Raw genomic sequence first — 21212 nt, forward strand, 5'->3', positions numbered from 1 at the left:
TTTAGGCCAAGCCTAATTTGGCCTCTAAATATGAGTTCCAAAACAGGGCAGGACTGAATTAGGAAATTCCAGAAATCTGAAATTTTTGGTTTCCAATGAAACTCTCTTCAATTCCTTGTTCCAAACTCTACCAAAGCCCCTTATATAATCTTATATATAACATCTATCAACCATACAACAAGTTTAGGCAGAAATTAATCAAACCCTAACTTGCTTAAATCATCCAAAATTCATCACAACAACTTGCATATCTTGTAATCAAGCCAAAACATGAACTAGATAGCATCTTAAACCAAAATAAAAGAATCAAAGCCATAAATCAGACTTTATACCTCAAAAACAAAGCTTGAAAGAGTGATACTTCACCTCCTTTGGAATTTCTTAGTTCCCCAAGCTTCCCAACTCACAACCCGCACTTTAATCGGTTTAGAATTTTGATTCTTCACTTGGATGATGTAAATCAAGAAGAAAATGGTGCAACTCTTGCTCTCCCTTTCTCTCTCTCTATTCTCGGCCAAGGAGCAGAAAAAAATGAAGAAGAAAGGCTGCTCATGGTGTTAATTAAGGCAAGAGATTAGGATGAATCTTGACCACAAGCTTTGCCAACACTTGGCTCACCCTCCACCACAAAATTTTCTCTTTCTTCTCCTTGCATTTTGGCCACATATTTCGGTCAAGAGATAGCTATGAGGGGGAAGATATTTTTTTCAATTAGTAATGAGCTTGTATGGTAAGAAAGTAGTGGTCAAGTGGTGCGTTCAATCGCTAGTGCGCGGTACCCGCCGGTTCGCGCCGTTTTTCTTAAAAACACACGTACTAGGGTTTTCACTTCCTATTCACTAATCCTGTATCATTGCTTCTAATCACATATTATTTCTCACTTAAAATTCATTTTTAATCACCAAATTTGATCCTTGCTTCGTACCGAAAACCCTAATTTGATCCTTGCTTCGCGAAAACCCTAATTTTGCTCCAATCTTGAAACCAAAAGTGAAACCCTACTTTCTAAGTTCATTGGCACTTATTGTGGGGTGATTGAGTAGTAGGGCCATTATAAAGTGATATTTGTCAAAGAAAAGGGAATTTTTAAGAAAAATATAAGGAATTTGCACGGCTTCTGGCCGGATTCTCCACAAAACACTATTCACCAAAATTTTTTCCCTTTTCTTCTGCCGCGGGGCGTCACAAAGGAGCTTGTTTCTCAAGGTTTTCTTGGGCTTAAAGTGATCAAAAATTTCTGCTCTAGCCATCTAAGGAGGTAAATGATGATCAACCTCTTTAATCATGGTTTATATAAGTTGTATTGCATTTGTGAGCTCATAGATTCATGTGGGCAGCTTTATATTGTTGAAAATCTTGTGAGTGGGCTCTATGAAATCTCACAATGGCTTGATGAATTGATTTGATGAGATTTGATGTTATTTATGTTGGATTAGTGCTTAATCTAACGAAAATAAGTTGTGTTGTGAAAGAAAACTCAAAGGAAGTGAGATGGGCAAAAGTGACGATTCTGCCCCTATTTTGCCGTGACCATTAGTGCACTTTTTTGTGGTTAAATCGACTTGATTTTTGATGTAAATATGTTGTGTTGGTTGTGTGAAAAGTTTCCATAAAAAATCATTCAAATTGGTTGGCCAAAAGTTGAGATTTCGAAAATGTAGCTAAACTGGAAACGTAACCAGAGCCTCTCCGGCAGTGGTTTTGTTTCGGTCATAACCCTTTGCTCCGACGTCAAAATCGAGTGCCGTTTATGGTATTAGAAACTAAAAACTTCCAGTTTTCCAATGGTATAAAATGCATTTCCTGATTCCACTTGAGTGAGCCATACCAACCTTATAAATTTGCCTGTTATGTTTCTCGTATGTACTGGAAGCCTTGTTTTGAGCTGCGACTTGATGCTCAAATATGAGCTAGTTGTGGATAGAATTTTAAAACCATTCCTTCTGAGAAATTGTAATATTTTGAATTTAATTTCCAATGCCACCAACCACGCTCAATTCTGAGTTGAATTGAGTGAGTTGTGGCTGGATTTCAGAGCTGTCTTTGTGAAAGAAAATCCTAATTCTGGACTGATTTATAGCTAATCTTGATTTGGGACTTGTTATTCGAAATCCTTGGTGTTAATCACCTATCAAACACATCTTGGATGTTTATTGGACCTTTTCTTCATAAACAAACCATGTTTGAGAAGATTTCATTGGCCAAATGTTTGAAAAAGGAAAACTAAAGTACAAGGCAGATTTGCCTTGGAAATTCTTGGAACTTTAGTTGCTTTGTTAACTGACTTCCAGAACGAATTTTTATATGAAATTTGACACAGTAATAACCCTTATATGGTAGAGTAATACTACCAAATTTGGTGCTATTCCGAGTCTATTTCGATGCCCAACGGAAGTCCAAAAGTTCATGTTTCAAATCTGGAAATTCTTGATCATTGACGAATTTTTTCCCAAGTTTGAGCTGCTATATCTTGGCGCTCAAAACTTCGATTCTTGTTCTATTTATTTTGTTTTAAACTTTGATTGTAACTCTAATTTATTTTCAAATTGGAAGGACTAGTTCGCATTTCATGAATTTCGCCGAATTTCCAAAGTTTGCCAAAAACCAACTCCAAAGCTGTCTTGGGAGTTCAAATTCGAAACTTTAAGCCGAAATTTGAATGTCTTCCATTTGGAATCATGGAAAAGTACCTTCTAGGAAATTTTAATACTTTGGAAGTAGTTTCTAATGGTACCAAGTTTTCGAATTTTGGACGTACAGAGAATGAGATTCGATTTTTCAAAAATTGCTTGTCAAAACTGAAATTTCCGAACTTAAAGGAAATTGAGTTTTTAGAACTCACCTTTTTCCTTCAAGATTGCTTGACCGTTTTACACTTGATTTCAAGATGAAAATTGGATTTCCCTTGTATTATTAAAACCCCACTTCGAGCCTCGATTTGCGAGAAATTAATGCTCATTCTAGGATATCTTCTTAGATTGTACATGAGTGCAATCTTCCTTGGTAATTAGGGGTTTTAAGCGATAATGTGTAATAGTTCGTTATTATTTGCTCAGGCGCTCAAGGGTACCTTCAAGAGGAACTCGAAGCCGACACCTAAACACTTGTTTGAGCACTTACTCACTTGTTTTGAATAGATGAGTGTTCCATATAGGAGCACGTGATTTGAATAGTTTTATGACATATTTACTCCATGGTCATTATGTGTTTAACTGTTAAGTGCTACCGATAATTGTTTCTATGAACTTTTCCACCATTTTAAGGCGAGTATGTACTTTATCGCACTCGACTTATTAAAATGATAAATGTCTTCAAATTAACTGTGAACTATTACCGTTTACTGTTTACCGCTTACCGTTTACCGTGATTACTTACCGTTTACCGATTTACTTAATTACCTGTTTACTTGATTATTGTAAATTACATGCTCATATGAAATTACCGCATATTGCTTATATGTTTAAGTGTTAAGTGTTAATGATAATTGCTCATATGAAATCGGCCACCGTTTTAAGGCGAGTATGTACTTTATCTCACTCGACCTACTAAAATTATAAATTTTTACCATACACCAATTTACTTGATTACTTGTGCATGTTGTAAGTTCTAAGCTGAATTGAGCCCTGCCCTTGGTTACTAACTTACTCGAGCCAGAACTGGGTTCGGTCGGGTAGGTTGGAACCCTGAGACACCGTTTCGGTATACTCGAGTACTACCACTGGAGGGATAAGGTGATGGCCAGACAAACCGAGGGGACAAGGAGTTATAAGGTGAAGTTGACCGAAATGGTTCCATTGGAACACTGTATCCTTCAGTATGTTTTTATTTCTGTATCATGAGAATTGTCTTATTGTAAATGTGCTAATGTGAAACCTTGAACCATGCTTATGTTATGCTGAAATTACTCGTACAATGATAACTATCTCATGTTAAGGTCCCAAATATGCAACCTTGAACCATACATGTGGTATGCTCAAATTACTTGATTTATTAGAACTGCTAGAGTGTCTTGGAACCTCACTGGGCTGTGTAGCTCATTCCACGTTTTTGTTTTCCTTAACAGGGTTCAAGACCAAGAGTGCTCGTGAATGGTGCTAGATTGTTTTCTTTTGAAGACCTTAAGTCGTATTATAGCGGATGGTTGTAGTACATATTCTCTTGGATTGTATTAAGCTTGAAAGCTAACCAATTGTAAGCATGCAATATTTTGGAGTACTTTAATTATATATTGAAGTTATTTGAAGTATTAAGAGCTTTTGAATTATGGATTATAGTGAGTCCTGGCGAGAGTTGGGCAGGTGTTCCGTGGATACCCTTTGATTCACCTTAGGGAAAAGTGGGGGCGTCACAAAGGTAGTTAACAAAATGGCTAAAGTTCTTGAAATTTGCAAAGCAAATCTGCCAACCCACTCTTTTTTTCTTTTCAAATGTTTGGTACGACTAAATCAGCCCCAAATCGATCCATTTTTTAAACCAAGGTTCTAGAAACATTTAATAAGCAATTGACAAACAATTGACATCAAAATTTTCGGAACAAAACATCCCAAAACAGATTTGACCACTCGGTCAGCAAGAAAGGAAAAGGTTTCTAGTTTCTAGCTTTGTCGTGTTTTCGAAATCAAACCATATCTAACTCTATACAACCTCAAATTGAGAATGGTTGTGGCATTGGAAACTAGCTTCCAAATGGCACAATTCATCAGAAGACATCATTTTGAAATCTTTTCACAAGTGGGACAAAATCAAGCCACAAAACGCAGCTTCCAGTTTCATTCGTATGAACAGTCAAAACAGAATAGCTAACTTTGCCGACTCACTGCAGTTCACTCAAAACGAAACAGCAGGATAATTTTATACCGTTGGAAAGCTATGAATGTCTAGTTTTAAATACCAGTAACGGCACACAATTTTGACTTTTGTACAAAAAGTTATGGTCGAACAAAGAACACTGTCCGAAAACCCCTGCTATACATTTTTCCTGATTTGAATCTTGCCAAAACTCAAGTTTTGTGCAACCAAATGAAACGATTTTCGGTAGACACTTTGTACACACAATATACAACATATAACCATCAATTTCACAGCTAAACAAGTGCCAAAATTTCGAATTAAAACAGAGCAACATGGACAGAAAATTTCGGTCAGCTTGCACTTTCATTTTTCCTTCGATTTCCCTCTACTTTCTAATCGTAATTCTCTCATATAACACATAAACAACATCAACCAAGCAACAAATCCTCAAGGAAGCTACCTATAATCCACCTCAAGACTGCTACTCTAGTGATTAAAGCAAGAAATGAAACACCTCAAGTTCTCTAACTTATTTCTTGCTTAGGGTTGTAAACCCATGCAAACTAAGCTTCATTCTTGAAGAAATTAGAAAGATTGAAAAAGATGAAGGGTTACCTCTTGAACCCTTGAAGAAACCAGAATTTTTCACCACAAAACCTCCAAGAAATTCCACAAGATGATGTCTTCCTCCAAGCTAGAACTAATCTCCAAGTAGTATGTGATTTGGTGGAAGATTTTCAAGTGTAATGGAACAAGATTGGAGCAAGATGAAGAGAGCTTTCTTCCTTCCTTTCTCCTTGAAGTTTCGGCTGACCAAGAGAGGTAAGAGAAAGAGTGGTTTGAGTTGTGTGAATCTTATCCTGGAAGCTTGAAGAAATTGTGGCCAAAAGCTTTGCAACAGTCAACTATGAATAGGGTTCAAATAGTGTCCCGTACTACCATTTTTCTCTCTTGTTTGTTACACTAGTGCACTAATCCTCCAATGTAATTCCTTTAACACTATAATTATGCACTCTTAGTAGTCTAGTATTATTTTCTCAAATCTCCACTTAGCCGTTCTGACGCGAAATACGCAAACTTCCGATTCGCGCGCGATAAAGCGAAATTTAAAAGCAATTCATGCAACGATAATATAATTAACTAATTCTAAGGTAAATAATTATAAAAATAACTATTTTAAGAATAAAAATATGAGTCCTCACATCTTCAAGATCATTGCACTCTCGGATCGAATATTGTCTCAAAAAACGTGTATTCGTCATTTCTGACTAAACGAGTCTCCGAAAAATTAAATTTGCTAACGAGACATCTTTAAAATATAAGTGAGTCTTTAGTCCATGTAAATAAATTTAAAATGGTTGAAATAAGTTATTTGGAGAAGACGGTTGAATAATTAAGTAAATAAGCCAATAAAATAAGATAAAATAAGAAAATTTTCAAGTCCTCAAATCCTTCTCTCCTTAAAAGAATTTCGTCCTCGAAATTCATTCATTGATTTAGGGAAATTCTAGATATTTCTTCTGGATTTCCTCTTCTACTTTTCAAGTTGCTTCATCCATTCTATAATTTCTTTATAACTTTTATTAGAGAGATTTGCTTTCGTTTTAATTGCTTCACTTTTCAATCTAAAATCTTTACCGGCCTTTTTCATAGGTTAAATTCTCATCAAGTCCTATTTCTCCTATTCAGACTCACACTTATTGAACTTAACAAAAGTTGGTGCTCTCTCGGGGTTTGTAAAACTATCATCAGGTGTCTTTCATGATTTTCTCGAACCTTAGAGTATACCGATAAGTCATCAATAAATGCCACCACAAATTGATCCAAATACAGCTTAAAGTCCCGATACATTAAGTTCATAGGTGTTGCAAGTGCATTAGTCAACCCAAAGGGCATAACTGCGAATTTAAAGTGCCCATATCTAGAATTGAAAATGGTCTTAACCACATCAGTTTCAAGGATCCTCAACTAGTAATAGCTCTACTTTATCCAACTTGGATAGTATCACGGCTCCTTGCAGTTAATTAAATTCTTATTTGTGTAAGGAAAAAGGGTATTTGTTCTTAATGATTACATTGTTCAAGTCTCGATAGTCTATATATAGTCTCAAACTTCCATTCCAAGTATGACATCCTGTCCCTTAATTGTTAGGCTCATTAAATCTATCAAATATTTCCTTTCACCAACCCAAATCTCACAAATCAAGTTGGCAATCAAACATTGGGTCCCAGTTTCAACCTTAAGTTCTCGATTTGGTCCCGATCCCTAGTCACCTCCAAGACCTCGGGTTGTCTATATTCTCAAGTACAATCTCGACCACGTCTACTACCGTTCATGTCTTATCACTAATCTAAAGGTGTGGGGCAAAGTGTAAATATACATATAAGTCATGAAATCAATTAAAAGCAAAGTAAATTTTCATATGTTATAAAAGACCATAATAGTTAGATCAAGTTGGGAGAGGTTTATCAAATCATTTCAAAAGGAAAAGGAAAACAACAAGATCATAACAGAGCGTGCCAAGTTGCCAAGATACAAAACAACAAAAGGACTTTCCCTTATACAAAAGATTACCACCTTCAAAAGTGCCAGTCTAGACTAGGGTAAAACTACAACTTCTATCCCTCGAGTGGAGTCAAAACCATCTCTACTCGTGAAACCTCCACTACTTGGACCCCTTTCACAGCCATTAGCACTAATTACCCCTATCTGGCACTCGATTGCTTTGTAACGGACTTAGCTGGTTGCTGAGTATTTCCTTTTTTTAGAGGCACCAGGGCAAGTTGAAACCTTATGTTCGGCACTACCGCACCTCAAACATTTATTTTGCTTTCTCCAGCACTCGGCCTCAGTGTGATTGATCTTGCCACAATGTCCACAAGTCACAAGAGAAGTTATGGCCTGACCACCTTGAGAATTTTCTTTGTATTTCTTCTCAATTTCTACGTTCTTGTATAGCAACTCAATTTTCTCTGCATATTCTTGTTTCCACAGTCCTTCCTAGTAGTCATCCACTTTCTTTTGAAACTCTACCTCCTTTCAAAGAAGGTCCATTTCCTTACGCATGTCTTTCAAATTTATCATCTTACCGGTTGGCTTAAATCAACTGCTAGCCTGCCAGGCAGATTAAGAGATCAAAATAAGTAACTATTCACAATGGAAGCTCTGACCATATCACTCTTTCATTATTTTACTTATAGGTTACACCAGAATATAAATCTTGACTATTCTCTGCTTAATATGGACAAGCTCTTGTGTTTCCACAAGGTTACTATCAGTACTTATAAGCATAACAAATTACGGAGATCTTATTCCTTAAAAGTTCCATACCCTAATTTACTCTCTAATATTCACTTACAAAATTACTCGAGAAGAACCCTAACCTCTTGCTTCCACTAGCGCCTTATTTGATCCCCCCCAAATCAATTCTACTATTTCGAGGTTAGATTCTCCGTGAAACTTAGATGGGGTGAACTTCAAGAATCGTTCTATTCTCACACCTCTCTTGGTTCCTAGGTTGGTTGATTGGTTTAAGGCCTTGGCACCTAGCTGACCACTCTAAAATATCTATCATTCGATTAATGGCAGTAGCCACTTGATTATCCCCTTCGTTCACTTTTCCTTGGCTCGAACCAGTTGCCAATCCTTGATCATCCCTATGGGTTTCGGGTTGCCTAACCCCACGCCCTTGGTCCCTTGCACCTCCACGGCCATTCATAGTTTTAAGTATGTCAAAATGCAAAATAAAAACAATTATGCGAGGGAACACTTAAAAACAAAAGGCAACATGAAAAATATTTGAAATAAAACAACCAGCATATATTAACATTTCAAGATTTGTACAATTAGCAAGTCACAGGACATTTACAAAAATATAGCACACAGGTGCTACAAAAGTACATTTAGTAATGCATGTCAAAAGTAGATTCAAGTTCTTCAAAGGATAGGCCACACAGTTAAGCAAAATACAATGGCCTTTGAACTAGCACCACCCTGAATATCTTAGACAAGAGCTACTAAAGTAAACTAGATTACTAACTTAGTGATTAGCGGAGTCAGAAATCTCTACTACCTCAGGAGGATCATTTTCATTTTCAGCACTAGGAGTTTCTTCCTCATGTTCCTCGTCGAGTATCTTGCCATTCACCACTTGTTCGACCAAGATAACACACTCGGCCATCATCCCCTCGGTCCGGTCTCTAACCTCATGTACTATCCTAGCAAGTCGACTCTTAACCTCCAGAAACTGCTCACAAGGAGCCTTAGTCTTTTCTTCGCTCCTCAAGTACCTCCGTCTCCAATTCAGGAATTCTAGTAGTCTGGGCATCCACAGTTGCCCTCAGTTCTCGATTATCCTCTTGAACTACCCTAGTTTTCTCGAATAACCGCCTCCGGTCATCGATCACTGCTAACATCCCGTTATTTGGGTATGAGTAAGTCCTCTGGCAGTCACATGGAGTCCTAGTTCGGCGAATTGGATTATGTCTCCAACGAGTCCCTTAGGCCCTTCTCGACAATGGACCACCAGAAGGCGCCCCTGAGACAGCTCACTGCCACCATTACCTTCCATAACCTACAATTAAAATTAAAAGTTTAGGTGGATCCAAGTATACTAAATAAACTAGGTCCGATCATTTCGTACTATTCCTCATATCTTTCACAAGATCAAGACTCCTAATTGTCCACTAACTCAAACCTAGGATCAAATTTTCATTCCTACAAGAGATCAATTAATGTTCAAACCAATCCCACAGCCCGGCATCTTAAACTTTTAAGGTTAAGATACACTACAAAGATGTGACAGCCCCACCTCCCCTTAAGGGGAGCCAAAGGGTTCGGCCGACCGCCTGCCTAACTCTCGCCATAACTATTAAATCGAAACGCATGAAAACCCTACGAGACGTTCCAAAAGACTCCGATAAAATGAACTTTCGGAAACTAAAATAACTAAACTGAAAGATGCAATAGAACTTTGATACAACGTTCCAACAAAAATCGAAAACGAAACGAACACACTGCTGCCACGTCACAATCCGGCAGGAATTTGGCTGGATATCCGACCGGATTACCCACCGGATTCAAGGCAGTAGCCATCCCAATTTTATTTCAAAGTCCCCTGCTAATCCGGCCTGATTCCGGCCAATAACTAGCTAGATATACGGCCGGATTCTGTGAACAGTTCCCCGCCAAAATTGTTTTCTTCCTCGTTCATGTTCCACACTCTCCCGTGCATTCTACCGAATACAAGAAAAGTTCCACAGAGCCATAGAAACATAATAGCTCAAAAAAATACACTTAATTTACATGGTTAAACACCTATATGCATAGATTGAAAACGTTACAAGTTAAAATATGATACTTGATCAAAATACAACTAAGGTTTTTTATTACAAAAGAGCTTAACAAAAGAACATTTACACAAGTTCGACCCTTTCTTTCAAAATCGTGAATTCAAAGTTTGTCCCCTGTAAGGAAAACAAAAGATAACGGGAAGGGGTGAGTTTACGCTTAATGAGGTACCGAAAGTACAAACAGTAAAGAATCATATAACTTCATTTTAATCAGTCAGTTATACACACCAAATGAGAAAATAACAAACATCTCAAATAGAAAGGATACAGATGGATCTCAGGAGCCAAATTCCCGTTGCAGTACTTGATCCCAAACTCGTTGACCCTCCGTCAACGTGTAATGTAACAAACATGACCGTAGACCCCACTTTTCGTCAAATTTCGTCCACCAAACATACCCTTTACAGGGCCCGAACACCTCAACAAAAATAGAAGTGGTAATACTCAAGTATACCAGAAATTCAGAGTCTCCAGTACCCAAAGATATCCCAGAAATAGACTATCGTGGCTCGTTATCTAATCGACCAGGCCCTTGCCGGCTCGACTCGAGTAACTAGCCACAAGATTTGAGCTCAGAGGTCATAGAAGGGTCGTTGGATACAAGCCTCCAAACGACGTCAGAACAGACACAGATAACAGATTCAAATTCACACAATAAACGATCACACAGGCAAGAGAACGAGTGTGATAAAGTATACCCTCGTCTCATTCGGAATAAATAGAGTTCATAGGCAGTCAAGTCACAGATTTCAAGTACAAATAAACCAGTTAAGTGACAAATCAAGGGAGTGGTACACTCACCAGTTCAAGCAAAGATAACTTCAAAAGTTTTCTCCCAAAGGATGGCTTTGATCACCGTCACGTCCTAACAACAACCAAGGTAAAACAATTATGGTTTCCCCCATCCACAAACCCAGGAAACAGAATGCACAAATGAGACTCAACTACAAGTCGTGTGCCTAGTCAAGTTAACTACTAGGGCAAAGAGATAGCAATGTGGCGTTGGAGTAAAAAGGTAGCAGTTGGTCGTAAAAACATGAACAACCCTAAAACCTTTCGCCCAAGTCGCAAGTACATCCAACTAGCCCTCGAGTTAAAATTTAGGCAGCACGCCCTTTGTATTTACTTATTTTTCAGCCATTTATGGCTTCATTATTTTCCTCAAATCAGCCCCAAAGTCATACATAAGCAAGGTTAGCACAATAGCCCTTCAACTAGACTCAAATAATCCAATTACAACACAAGTCTTAACAATGCAACCGGAAACCAAGCTTTAAGGACAAAAGCTAAATAACAGGTTTGAAGTCTCTTGGCGTTTCGGTCACAACCGAAGCTATGCTTATTGGATTGGGGTACACTTTATACTATTTCGAATCTAAGACAAAGGGTTACAACTTTGATGAAGACAACTCAACCTAGTTCACAGTTGATCTAGGTCGAATTTGCAGATTACAGAACCAGAAGTTCATTGTCGGTCTGGTTGTCAGCATTGGATTTAAATGGCAATAACTCAGGCTACAAAAGTCCGATTGAGGCGTTTTCAGATGCGTTGGAAGGTGAAACATAGGACTACAATTTTTGTGTTTTGTCCAAATGCTGATTTGATATGGATCAAAGTGAAAAATGAAGCCAAAAATGTGAAATCTCAAAACTGTCCGCGAAAAAGAACATTTGACAGTCAGGGGTATTTTAGTCATATAACATGATACAGTGCTCAGATTGAGCTGAAATTTTACAGGTAGCTTCCTAACTCCATTCCTACAGCTTTCATATTTTGATCTAGCCTTAATTCAGCCTTTAACATGGACGAATTCAGAAACAGGACAGCTTGCCTTCTAAAGCTAGAAATCAACCACACAAGCTGGAATTTTTATAAGCAACCAAAACCAACATATAAAAGCTTCAATTTTACACATAACAAGGCTATCATTCCATGGTCATCTGTTGACCTTGGTCCCTAACTTTTGATGATTACAAAACAAATGAATGTTACTAACATCTCCTCAAAGGCCTTTTCAGAAATGAAACAACTCAGGTTCAAAGATTAAGCACATTTGAAAGGGACAAAGTATGCTGAAACTTTCGGACGCACAAAAAGTCTGCATCGGCCGTCCGACAACCATTGAGTATCTTCGGATGCAGAAAATCAGCCTACCGGACGTCCTAACGAATTGAAGAAGAATTCCCAGTTTTACATCATACCTTCGGACGCAGAAAATCAGCCTACCGGACGTCCGAAAGAATTGAAGAAAAACTCTTTATCTCACTGCCTGCTGTCAGACGCAAAAAACAGGACTATTAGACGTCCGATGCTCCAACGACTAGTTGACTCTTCAGCTACTTTCTATCCGTTGGAAGCATTAATAAGGCACTTTCTTGCTGTCGGACGCAAAAAACAGGACTACCGGACGTCCGATACTCCAACGACTAGTTGACTCTTCAGCTACTTTCTATCCGTTGGAAGCATTAATAAGGCACTTTCTTGGTCCTATATAAATAGTGGTTGGTCAGATACTTTAAACAACTTTTGCACACTGAAGATACAAAAGATCTAGAGTGATTTTAGTGAGAAAATACTCTTCAAAGAAGATTTGTAGTCTTAGTGGTGTGAGGTTCATTGTAAGCTTTTCATTTGTGAGTGAATATTTCATGAGTGTAGCTCTGTGAGGGTTGTCCTGAGGGATAGTAAAATTTCCTGGCTTGACTGAGTGGTGTTCGGGGCAAGGAGGAGGTGAACCTTCCTTTGTACGCAAGAGTGATTGTAATTCATCAACTTGAAGAAGCTTATTTGAATTAATCTACAAGTTCAAGAGGAGTTGGGTAGTTAATTGGTTTGCAATTCTTTCCTTTTTATTTACTTATTGTTACGTTTGTGATCTGTACATTGTTTATCTCTTCCATTTGGTTGTCTTCGATCCTTACACCATCATTAATCATCACATGAGGGCAGACAAATCAACAATAAATCTGAAATTTACCATAACTCTACCTCAAACCATGAAATTTCTCATAAAACTACCTATTTAACAACTACAATCAACTAATTTGCAATTATTAAGAGTAAAGAGGGATTTCTAGGCAAGATACCTTGGAACCTCAAGAAAGATGGTAGCCTAGGGTTTCTCCTTCCAAAATCACTCCACCAACACCTTGAAATCTCCTTAGTAAGCAATTTTTATGGAGTGGTTTGCAAGTTTTATGGTTGAAATTCAAGATTGAAGCAAGAAAGGATTGTGCAAGATGAAGTTTCTCTTTTCTTTCTTTCCTCAAAGTTTCGGCCAGCCTTAATGAAGAATGAAGATGATTCTAGTCAAAATTGGATATTTAGCAAAGGTGAGAAATTGGTCAAAGTCCATCTTCAACTAGTTTCGCGACACGTGGCACCTTTAAGGTTTATTCTCATCCTCTAATCTTCCAATGGTTAATCTATCTAGCTAACCTCTAATTATCTCCTACCACCTTGTAAAATAATATCCCTTAATACAAAACTCCAACTAGTTGTCAAAAATTATCGCACTTACCGCACTTACAGCACTAGCGGGTCCCACGTCTAATATACGCTACTCATGTCACATGAACTAACTTATACCGAAAAAATGTCTTAACAACCTAATTCCCTTATAAAAAAAATCTCTCAATAATTAATATAACAAAGAAAGGTATAGAAATTGTATGCAAGAAAATAAAGAAATTTTTGGGTTCTCACAAAAGATCTGAAGCCTAAGTTTTGATACCAACTGTGACGCCCCCACTTCTCCTAAGGTGGAACCCAAGGGTATCCGCGGAACGCCTACCCAACTCTCACCAGGACTCGATACAATTTCAATTCAAGCTTAAAGATACACAACCAAAGAATAACAGTCGAAGTAAGAAAAGTCGCTTCCTTAAATAAATATTCAAATTTTACAACACAAGTTCTCAAAAGTACATCACTTTTTCCAAAAGTACAATCACTAGAAGTCGTCTAGTCAAATACAGGCCAAAATACTAATCAAAAGTAATCAAACCGGCTTCTCCAAAATTCTTTCCATTTCAGACACTTGTTAAGGAAAACAAAGCTAATGGGGTGAGCTGACACTCAGTGAGGCCAAGAAAACATGCAAACACATAGTTCAAGTAGCAATGACATTTGTATGAGAAATAAACAAGGAAGTTCAAATAACTCATAAATAACATTAACACACTTAATAAGGATACATGAGCTCTCAAGAGATAGATTCCACTTGCTTCGCCAAGGTTCGATCAAATACCTCCACGGAATGACACTCCGCCAAAACCGGGTAGGTATTAAGTCCGTAGAACTCCACTTACTCTTCATTCCCATTCACTGTTACACCCCCTGTCCCGGACCCGCTATTCTTTTATAAAAGGCACTATTCCACGAGTATGCCAAGCGAGATCTCTTAATAGATGTGACAGCCCCACCTCCCCATAAGGCGAACCAAAGAGTTCGGCGGATCACCTACCCAACTCTCCCAATGACTCACTCACTCACTACAGTTCTCAAAATAAATTACAATGTACATCTCAAATATTACATCAAATACTCCACAATTTTTCATATCACAAATGGATCGAGTTCGAATTCAAATTATACAAGAGATATTTCATGTAGTCATACTAATAACTCATTCCACGCGCTTCCTTTGCCTCGAGCCCCGTGGAGGGAAAAAATATTTTCGGGTGAGCTACAAGCTCAGCGAGTGACCAGCAAAAATCAGTAATCAAATAAGTCTCACAATAGTGCATTTAGATGATGTCATGAATCTGTAATCAAATGTACGTATTTTGCTCTTGTGAGCCAGTGAAATCATCGTACTTAGAACTCCAACGCTCAAACGGATCAATTAACAATCAAAGAATAATAGGGAGCCATCGGTGCTCAAAATAAACAGTGGTGCAGACGTTGGTTCTAAGCACAAGATTTCCTAAGAACTCAATGGAGTCAAATCATGTCATGGCACACACACAAACACAAATGATATGCAATCGAGTAACCAATGCAAGAATTAGTTCGAAAAGTAACTTTGGAAATCGTTGTGGAATCACTCATCAACCACGGCTCATGAACCTCATCCATCATATATCATTGCCTTGCTCAAGTCCAAACCCTAGATCACAAATATCATGTCAAACAAAAGAAATTCTAAAATCAGCAAGTTCCTATCATCTTTTGGAATTTTAATCACAATTGAAACTACACTTATCCGATTGAAACGAATCATATGGCATTACGAAGCAAAGGCATATACCAACATTTCTTATGAAAACCTCCAAAGCCAAATCATACATATTCATGGTTAAAAACCGAAATCTTAGAGAAAAATGGAAACTGTCCGTGACACAGTGCTTAAGGGCAGTCAAGGGTATTTGGGTTATTTCACAGGCTACAATACTCCAATCAGTCTGAAATTTTGCAGGTAGATAGCTAACTCATATACCGACAACTTTCATGTTTTGGGCAAGGGCTGATTCAGCCTTTAACATGGTCAAACATACAGTGTAAAAACAGGTTAGATTTGAAACCCTAAAACTGAAATTTATGCACTCTAGCTGAAATTCTTCGGAGGCAAGCAAAACTAGCATTTTCAATCTCAAAATTACTCATGACAACTACCAAATCATGGCTAAACATCAATCATCATGTGAGGGCAGAAAATTTCTTATAAAAACTGAAATTCACCATACCCCTACTTCAAACCATAAACTTATCCACAAAACTACATATTTAACCTCTCCAATCCACTAATCAACAATTTTTAAGTGTAACCGGAAATTTCTAGGGAATTTACCTTGAAACTAGAGGAAAGATGATAGCTTAGGTTTTCTTCTACAAGAATCACTCCACCAAGACCTCTGTTCCTCCTTAATAAGCACTTGTATGGTGTAGTTTCCAAAACTACCGGTTAAAATTCAAGATTGAGCAAGAAATTGAAGAGCTTTCTCTCTTATTTTGCTCCTCAAAGTGTCGGCCAAGAAGGTGAAGAAATGAGAGCAATATCAGCTAAGAAACAAGATAAGAATGAAAAAAATAGCTGGTCAAAATTGGCTGTCGAAGGTGCCACGTCACAATCCAGCCAAGATCTGGCCGGATTGCCAGCGGGATTGCTGGCCGGATTCAAGGCAGTGGCGATATCCATTTTTTTCAAAACCCCAAGCCAATCCGGCCAAGAACTGGTAGGATTTCCGGCGGGGTTCTCCAAAAATCACTGTTCACCAAAATTTTTTCCTTTTCTTCTTTCGAGCGTCACAAACTCCCCCCCTTAAATGAATGTCGTCCTCGACATTCCAACTCGTACTAACCAGATCCAAATAATCCTCGAAAGTCAGTCAAATACTAAGAATTACTCGAATCCCACTTATCACTTAGTAATAGCCCAAAAGATAGCTAAACAAGTAACCAAAAACATGCAAAAGGACTCGATTCAAACAACTAGCCCTGAGTTGGACTCAAAGTCCCAGATATTTGGAAGAAATTCAGGATATAGCGAAACCTCAGATCGGAAATTACCCCTGGTGGTGCTGGACAACACAACAAGCTAGCACACGGCTATACTTCACCAAAGAGTCTCAGTTCAAGAATTTCATCCCTGGTGGTGCTTGATAACACAACAAGTTAGCACAATGGCTATACTTCACCAAAGAGTCTCAGTTCATGAATTTATCCCTGGTGGTGCTGGTCAACACAACAAGCATGCCTCGCCAGAAAAATGGCGGTGCTTGATAACACAACAGGCAATGCCCCACCAGAGAGGCTCAGTTCAGGTATTTCATCCCTGGCGGTACTTGATAACACAACAGGCAATGCCCCACCAAAGAGGCTCAATTTAGAAATTTCATCCCTGGCGGTACTTGATAACACAACAGGCATGCCTCGACAGAAAAATGGCGGTGCTTGATAACACAACAGGCAATGCCTCGCCAGAGAGGTTCAGTTCAACTGCTACAGAAGAGTGGTAGCCGGTCTACAACCACACATAAAAGCATATGAGTTCAAAAGCAGGGTCAATTACTTCAAGTTCAAGGAGCACGGGTATGAATAAGAACTCACTTGCCTAACCTATACCCAACAATTCACATTCTCAAGTAGTCATAGAATTCAAGTCCACATACAGGTTATATACGAATCAAATTACTAGCTCATGCATAAAAGAGATACCATATATTCAATCAAGTCAGGTCCATTAAGTGTACGTAGGAGCACACTCGCCTAAACAGGTTCAAGTCTCAAGTAAGCTCAGCCTAGTCGATCTCAGGCAGTTCAAGTATTTCAAATTTCAATACTTACAAATTGGGTGGTGCAAACTTTAATCAAACAAGATGACTAGAAGAAGGATGCAAAACCAAAACTTTTCGCAACAATTTCGGTCACCACCATAATCCATCAAAACCTTAGCCAAAATCTTATTGGACAAGTTCTAAATAACATTCATCATTTCAATGTCCTCATTCGGTTAAGTTTCGAGTACAATACAAAATCCTCTGTGCTCTAACTTGTGCCATTACAACTTATGTCAAACTCACAGATCATCATATACTAGACCACGTTCCTTCCAAATTCACAAGCATTTCCTCAGGAAAAGTATCGAATACTCAAGTACAAGAATCCAAAACTAAAGAAACTGTACAATTCAGGCCGTACACTAGTACCAGAATCGATTGATATACGCTTGGGGGCAACCAAGTCATATCTTACGCTTACCACTTTCAAACCAATCCCACAGTCTGGCATCCTAAACTTTAGCCTAGGATACACTACAGAGATCTGAAGCCTAAGCTCTGATGCCCACTGTGGCAGCCCCACCCCCCCTTAAGGCGAACCAAAGGGTTCGGTGGACCGTCTGCCCAGCTCTCGCCAGGACTCACTCACTCACTACAGTCCTCAAATAATTATAATGTACATCTCAAATATTACATCAAATACTCCACAATTTTTCATATCACAAATGGATCGAGTTCGAATTCAAATTATACAAGAGATATTTCATCTAGTCATACTAATAACTCATTCCACGCGCTTCCTTTGTCTCGAGACCTGTGGAGAGGGAAAAATATTTTGGGATGAGCTACACGCTCAGCGAGTGACCAGTAAAAATTAGTAATCAAATAAGTCTCACAATAGTGCATTTAAATAATGTCATGAATTAGTAATCAAATGTACGTATTTTGCTCTTGTGAGCCTGTGAAATCATCGTACTTAGAACTCCAACGCTCAAACGGATCAATTAACAATCAAAGAGTAATAGGAAGCCATCAGTGCTCCAAATAAACAGTGGTAGAAGTTGGTTCTAAGCACAATATTTCTTAAGAACTCAATGGAGTCAAATCATGTCATGGCACACACACAAACACAAATGATATGCAATCGAGTAACCAATGCAAGAATTATTTCGAAAAGTAACTTTGGAAATCGTTGTGGAATCACTCACCAACCACAACTCATGAACCTCATCCATGATATATCATTGCCTTGCTTAATTTCAAACCCTAGATCACAAATATCATGTCAAACAAAAGGAATTCTAAAATCAGCAAGTTCCTATCACCTTTTGGCATTTTAATCACAATTGAAACTGCACTTATCCGATTGAAACGAATCTTATGGCGTTATGAAGCTAAGACATATACCAACATTTCTTATGAAGACCTCCAAAGCCAAATCATACATATTCATGGTCAAGAATCGAAATCTTAGAGAAAAATGGAAACTGTCCGTGATACAGGGCTTAAGGGCAGTCAAGGGTATTTCGACCATTTCACTGGCTACAGTACTCCAATCGGTTTGAAATTTTGCAGGTAGATAGCTAATTCATATACCGACAACTTTCATGTTTTGGGTAAGGGCTGATTCAGCCTTTAACATGGTCGAACATACATTGCAAAACAGGGCAGATTTGAAACCCTAAAACTGAAATTTATGCACTCTAGCTGAAATTCTTCGGAGGCAAGCAAAACACCATTTTCAATCATCATGTGAGGGCAGAAAATTTCCTATAAAAACTGAAATTCACCGTACCTCTACTTCAAACCATAAACTTATCCATAAAACTACATATTTAACCTCTCCAATCCACTAATCGACAATTTTTAAGTGTAAAAGGAAATTTCTGGGGAATTTACCTTGAAACTAGAGGAAAGATGATAGCTTAGGATTTCTTCTACAAGAATCATTCCACCAAGACTTTTGTTCCCTCTTAATAAGTACTTGTATGGTGTAGTTTCCAAAACTACCGGTTAAAATTCAAGAGTGAGCAAGAAATTGAAGAGCTTTCTCTCTTATTTTGCTCCTTAAAGTGCAGGCCAAGAAGGTGAAGAAATGAGAACAATATCAGTTAAGAAACAAGATAAGAATGAAGGAAAACAGCCAGTCAAACTTGGCTGTCGAAGGTGCCACGTCACAATCCGGCCAAGATGGTCGGCGGGATTGCTGGCCGGATTCAAGGTAGTGGCGAAATCCATTTTTTTCAAAACCCCAAGCCAATCCGGCCAAGAACTGGCCGGATTCTCCAAAAATCACTGTTCACAAGAATTTTTTCCTTTTCTTCTTTCAGGCGTCACAATAGATCAACCTTTTGATTATCTCATGGTTCATCGAGCTTCTCGACCAAGCCCATGCAGGCTCGAGTCGCAAGGTCGGCCAATTGAGATTTTGGCGTCCCCCGATTACTATTATAAGTCAATGAGGTTCACTCCAATCGACAAATACAATTATAAGCCGATGAGATTCACTCTAATCGGCAATTCAACCACAATTATGCATTCAATTATGAGCAATTCGATTATATAATCAATTAAAAGAGAACGAGTGCGATAAAGTATACACTCAACTCGACAATTGTAAATCATTTAATCAATAAGAAGCAATTCACATAATTGACAATTATTAATGCACTTGACACTCACTAAATCAAAAAGTGAATAAGTGCTCAAACAAACTTTTAGGCATCCGCTTCAAGATTCTCTTGAAGATCCTCTTGAGCGTGTGAGAACCCGTAAAACCCTAATTATTTTCTTAGGGTTTAGTTCCCTTTAATTGCATGTTTTCTGCATTTTCTGGTTTAGAAATATTTTCTTAGTGGATTTTATGAGCAAGCACAAAAAATCACCATTTTTCTTCTCTTGTTGGCCGGCCACCTTGAGCAAGGAAGGAAGAAACTTTCTTCACCATTCAAGCTTCTACTTGTTGCAAATCAACCAAAAACATTGGTTACATCCAATTCCATTCCATACAATCTTACCTTCTAGTGCTAGTAAGTTGTTTATTGAAGCTTGGTTGAAGGTTTAAGGTGTTCAACAACCTCATCTCTCTTGTTTCTTGGTAAGTGAAGCTTGAACACCCTCTTACACCCTATGAAGCTTAAATTATGCTTAGTAGTGCTTGAAGTGCTGAAATTTCTGGTTTTATCTTGGTTTGAAGTGATTTGGTGAAGTTTTTCATTTTATTGATGATTTTTCTGGTTTAATATGATCTTGATGTTGGGTGCTTGTATGATGGATTGTAATGGTTGGAAATGACTCTAGTGAGTGTGAATTGTGGTTAAATGCAATCAATTTTGGATTTGGTGTGAAAATTGAAAAGTTAGGGTTCTTAAATCCCCTATTCTGTCCGAAATTTTAGGTCATAGCTAGAGGCCGAATTGGACTTTGCTCAAAACATGAAAGTTGTAGGTATTGGTGAGTAAGAAGTGCCTGCAAAATTTCAGGGAATTTGGAGTAGTATAGAGAGAGTTATGCCGTTTTTACTGTTGCTGTTTTTGGTGAACAGAATGTGCGGAACTGCGATAGTAATTGCCTATTTTGACTGGTTTTGGTTTGGATTTTGAAGTTGGTGTCTTCTGATGAAATGTTACTGGATGTCTTAGCTATCATATGCCTTTGGAAGTTCGGCATTTGGACTTGTATAGACTGAGTTATAGTAATTACAGTTTTCTGTGTTTTGCAAACCTGTTTTGGTAATTCTGGTATAGTATTTGGCACTTTCGACCTAGTTAAGCTAGGAACTGGATTGAGTGCCCTTCTACATTGTTGTAGCCCTGTTTCATAGCTTCGAATCGGTGGGTCTTACACCCC

This window comes from Coffea arabica, chromosome 4e (assembly GCF_036785885.1).
Source record: "Coffea arabica cultivar ET-39 chromosome 4e, Coffea Arabica ET-39 HiFi, whole genome shotgun sequence".
NCBI lineage: Eukaryota > Viridiplantae > Streptophyta > Magnoliopsida > Gentianales > Rubiaceae > Coffea > Coffea arabica.